General features: G+C 36.0%; 1 pseudogene; it reads right to left on the bottom strand.

Annotated features, from left to right (window-relative positions):
• Window positions 1–240: 240 nt before the first annotated feature.
• Window positions 241–4,820, bottom strand: LOC113850924 (annotated as a pseudogene).
• Between the last annotated feature and the right edge of the window lie 906 nt (window positions 4,821–5,726).

Below are 5,726 nucleotides of genomic sequence, written 5' to 3' on the forward strand. Positions count from 1 at the left end.
AATGTGAATATATATAGGAGCTGCCACTTAGCAGTTACAAAACCCTAAAAGTTATTATGGGCCAGCTAGCCCATTAAAACATAATGAAAATAAAAGAAATAATAATAACTAGAATTTATTTGGCTAAATTCGTATGCCTATATGACAGCCCACTTAAACTTATGACAAACTTTATTTAGTAGCATACAATGCTTTTAAAACCCTAAAAATAAAATAAAAATACTAGCAGCCCTTCTTGCATCAAGGGTCTTCAATTGGAACAATGCAATGAACCAATTTAGGCTCTAAGTCCTCCAATTTAGGGGCAACTTCAAGAATTGTTGCTACCACTTGGTTTAGATTCTTCTTAGCCTTCTTAGTTCTTGCTCTAGTCATAGGTCCCCCAAGTCCTTCAAGTGCGTTGTTCCTCTTGTCCTTAACCATGTCCTCATCATTCCCTCCCTCTTGAAGAGGATTTGACTGCAAATCCAACGCTTCGTCAACTGCATCAAAAAGAGACAAGTCAAAAACATTAAATGTTGCACTAACATTATACTCACCTAGGAGGTCAATTTTATAAGCATTATCATTGATCCTCTCCAATACTTGAAAAGAACCATCTCCTCTAGGTTGGAGTTTGGATTTTCTTTGTTCTAGAAACCTTTCCTTCCTTGTATGCACCCAAATCCAATCTCCGGGTTGGAATACAACTTTCTTCCTCCCTTTGTTTGCTTGCTTAACGTAGCTCTCATTTTTCTTTTCAATTTGAGCTTTCACATGCTCATGCAACTTTTTCACATAATCTGCTTTAGTTTGCCCTTCCTTATGCTTAAAAATAGAAATGTTAGGCATAGGCAACAAATCCAGAGGAGTTAAGGGATTAAAACCATAAACAATTTCAAATGGAGAATAATTTGTTGTGCTATGGACAGTCCTATTATATGCAAATTCTACATGAGGCAAACATGCCTCACAAGACTTAAGATTTTTCTTTAAAACAGTCCTAAGTAAGGTGCCTAATGTCCTATTGACTACTTCGGTTTGTCCATTGGTTTGTGGGTGGCAAGTAGTAGAAAATAACAATTTAGTACCTAGCTTTCCCCACAAAGTCCTCCAAAAGTGACTTAAGAACTTGGCATCCCTATCACTCACAATGCTTCTAGGCAATCCATGGAGCCTCACAATCTCTTTGAAGAATAATTCTGCCACATGACAAGCATCATCTACCTTTTTACAAGGTATGAAGTGAGCCATCTTAGAGAACCTATCAACAACAACAAAAATAGAATCTTTGCCACTCTTTGTTCTAGGCAGCCCCAAAACAAAGTCCATAGACAAGTCAATCCAATGATATTTGGGAATAGGCAAAGGAGTATATAAACCATGTGGCATCACTTTGAATTTAGCCTTTTTACAAATAATATAATGCTCACAAAATTTATGTACATCACGTTTCATACGAGGCCAAAAGAAATGTTCTTGCAAAGTTTCCAAAGTCTTTTTAACCCCAAAATGACCCATCAATCCCCCTTTATGTGATTCACTAACAAGCAATTCTCTAATGGAACATTTAGGCACACACAATTTGTTTTCCTTAAATAAAAAATCATTATGTCTATAATAACCATTTTGAGACATCTTTTCACATGCAACATATGTATCACCAAAAGCTTCATCATTCACATACATTTCTTTCATAGATTGGAGTCCAAACAACTTAGTTTCAAGAATGGAAAGTAATGCATGTCTCCTAGATAAAGCATCGGCAACAATGTTCCCTTTCCCCTTTTTATGTTTTATGACATAGGGAAATTGTTCCAAAAACTCAACCCACTTGGCATGCCTTTTGTTAAGCTTGCCTTGTCCCTTTAAGTACTACAGGGATTCATGATCACTATGGATCACAAACTCCTTGGGTAAAAGGTAATGTTGCCATGTTTTTAAAGCCCTTACTAAGGCATACAATTCTTTATCATAAGTGGAATAGTTAAGAGTAGCCCCACTTAACTTTTCACTAAAATAAGCAATTGGATGACCTTCTTGTAACAAAACAACCCTAATTCCCACATTGGATGCATCACATTCAATTTCAAAAGATTTATCAAAATTAAGCAAAGTAAGAATGGGTGCATTTGTTAGCCTTTGTTTTAGGGCAGCACAACCTCTTCTTGTTTCTCTCCCTATTTAAAAACCACATCTTTTTTAACCACTTCATTAAGAGGTGCTACCAAGGTGCTAAAGTCTTTAACAAACCTCCTATAAAAACTTGTCAAACCATGAAAACTCCTTACATCACTCACAGTTTTAGGTGTGGGCCATTCTTGAATGACCTTAACCTTTTCCTCATCCACTTGCATTCCCTTAGAACTAACAACAAAGCCAAGGAATACAACGTGGTCAATATAAAAAATGCATTTCTCAAGATTGGCATACAATTGTTCCTTTCTAAGCACACACAAAATAGATTTCAAACGTTCAAGATGCAACTCTAGAGTAGTGCTATAGACAAGAATATCATCAAAGTACAACACAACAAATGTGCCAATAAATTCCCTCAAAACATGGTTCATCAATCTCATGAAAGTACTAGGTGCATTAGTTAAACCAAAAGGTATAACCAACCATTCATACAAACCATATTTTGTTTTAAAAGCAGTTTTCCATTCATCCCCTTCTCTAATCCTAATATGATTATATCCACTTCTTAAATCAATTTTAGAGAAGTAACATTCACCATGTAATTCATCAAGCAAATCATCAAGCCTAGGTATAGGATGCCTATATTTTATGGTGATGTTATTTAGGATTCTACAATCTGAACACATTCTCCATGTTCCATCCTTTTTAGGGACTAAAATTACTGGTACAACACATGAACTCATACTATCTCTTACCCATCCTTTGCTCATTAGCTCATCCACTTGCCTTTGAATTTCTTTTGTTTCTTGTGGATTGCTTCTATATGCTGGCCTACTGGGTAAAGATGCTCCTGGAATGAGATCAATTTGATGCTCAATCTCCCTCAATGGTGGTAAACCACTTGGTACACTTGAAGGAAAAATATCTTGAAAATCCTGCAAAAGAGATTTAACACTAGTAGGCAATTCAAAATCATCAAAATTGTTAATATTCAAAATTTGATTTTTGCAAAACAATAGGTATAGGGGCTGTTTAGCAAGAAATAACCTCTTCACCTCACTTTTCTTTGCCAAACAACACTTTTTTATCTCAAGCGCTTCACTCTTTTTCTTTTCACTATTTTTTCTCTCAAGTGTGTCATTCTCATTTTTAAGACTACTCTCTTTTGCAATTATTTCCTCTCTTGAGCAATCTTTTCTCTCATCCTCACTTGATCCTCACACACCTTTTTAGGACTCAATGGTTTAAGTACAATTTTTTTTATCTTGGTGCATGAAAGAGATCTTGTTGGAATAGCCATCATGGATGGCTCTAGTGTCAAATTGTCATGGTCTCCCCAAAAGTATATGGCTAGCCTCCATTGGAACTACATCACATAGCACCTTATCCTTGTATTTTCCAATGGAAATTTCCACTTCTACTTGCTGACTTACTTGTACCTCTCCATCCTCACTAAGCCATTGAAGTTTGTATGGCCTAGGATATGGTTTAGTGGCCAAATTTAGCTTTGACACTAATCTAGCACTAGCCACATTGGTGCAGCTCCCTCCATCAATAATAACCATGCAAACCTTCCCATTGATAGAACATCTAGTGTGGAAAATGTTCTCTTTTTGGGACTAATCCAAAGGCTTCAATTGGCTCCCTAACAACCTCCTAATCATTAACAAATCTCCCTCTGTGGCCTCTTCTTCCTCCATGTCTTCACTCTCTTCTCCCTCACTAGTTTCAAATTGACTAGTATACTCCCCATTATCCTTGAGAATCATGGTCTTTTTGGTAGGATACTCATAAGCATAGTGTCTCATGCCCATGCACTTGAAACACTTCATATCTTTACTCTTTTTATTAGGCTGTTCCAAGGACTTTGATGAAGTTTTCCCTTGAGAAATAGGTGCTAAATTACTAGAAGTGGCAGCCCCTTCCTTCTTGTTTTTGTCCCTCCAACTAGTAGTGTTAAAGTTGGAAGAACTCCTCCTTGCTACCCCTTTTCTTTTGAGTTGTTGCTCCACTTGAATTGCTTTGTGCAACAAGTCCTCTATCTCCATAAATTCCTGTAATTCAACAATATCTCGAATATCATTAGATAAACCACTAAGGAAACGGGCTATGGTTACCTCCTCATCTTCTTAAATGTTGGCTTGCATCATAAGCACCTCTAATTCCTTGTAATACTCTTCAACTCCCTTACTTCCTTGGGTCAATTTTTGTAGTCTAAAATTCACATCTCTAGCATAGCTAGTCGGCACATATCGCTTCCTCATGATTCTTTTCATTTCAGTCCAAGTTTCCACCAATGACTCCTCATTTCTCATTCTCTCCTTTTGTAATTTATTCCACCATACAAGTGCATAATCCAAAAACTCTGCGGCTGCCAACTTCACTTTTTGGCCCTCATTATAGTTGTTACAAGTGAAAATATGCTCAATTTTTAGTTCCCACTTCACATATGCCTCCGGATCACTTTTCCCCTTAAATGGAGGAATATTGAGTTTAACACCGTCAATTCAGTTTTGTCTAGGAACACCATCATTTCCTCGTCTCCTCCTTTCTTCTTCATGATGTCTTCTATTCTCCAATTGGTCCAATCTCTCGTGGAGCTCATCATTATGTTGCTTTATCAACCTCTCCAAATGTTGTCTCAAAGCTCGCATTTGGAGTTGAGAAAGTCCTACTCCATCTTTAGCATTATTTCCTGTCATCTTAAATAAACAAATCAAACATAACAAGAAAATTGCAGTTGCTATTTTTTTTTTTACCCTCACCACCCTCAAGTTTATCACTCTAATATGGCTTTTTTTTTAAAAAAAAATAATATGCACTATTGCCTTTTTCCACTCTAGAATTTCTTGAGTTCTTAAGTGAATCAAAAAGAAAGAGACCACATCAAGGACAATCCACCCGAATTGTGTTAAGTCAAAAACTTAGGGTAGGCTAAAAAGGTTTGGAAAAGATGAAGAAAAACAGCCACAAAACTATAGGTACAAAACAAGGAATTTGTAGAATTAAAACTGAAAATAGAATGCTAGCAACAATCCTTCAACCAAACCAATATATTACCTTGGAAAATTGAATTGTAGTTATTCTAAAAGCATTAACCATTCAACCATCATTTTTTTAAATATTTTTTGTATCAATTTTCTGTAATAATTTTTTTTAAACTAACTACAAAGGCCTAAATTTTGCAATGGTTCAGCAATAGAGAAATAACACAAGGTAATATCAAGGTAATGAGAAATAATTAAAGAAGGATGTTACCACAAAATTCCAGCAATAATAGTTCTCAAACCCTAGAACCAAAGCTCTGATGACCAAATGATACGAATCCTCTTGCTGGATTTCTGGAAGATGACCTTTCTTGGATAAAAAAAGGCACAAGGGTTGAAGAACGTCGTTTATGAACTCGGAACTATATCTCAAGTTATAGAACTCAAAATTGAACGAGACCAAAATGAGGTGAATCCTCACGTTTTGGGAAGCAATTTTGACTCAAGAATCATTGAAAAATGATTTGTAGAACAAAAGTTATGAACATGACTTGTTTTTGACAAAAATTGGAAAATTTAGGGTTTCAAGCGAAAAGTGGTAGTGATAATGGGTGGCACCAC

Source organism: Abrus precatorius, unplaced genomic scaffold (genome assembly GCF_003935025.1).
Source record: "Abrus precatorius isolate BTA unplaced genomic scaffold, Abrus_2018 Scaffold9, whole genome shotgun sequence".
Lineage (NCBI taxonomy): Eukaryota > Viridiplantae > Streptophyta > Magnoliopsida > Fabales > Fabaceae > Abrus > Abrus precatorius.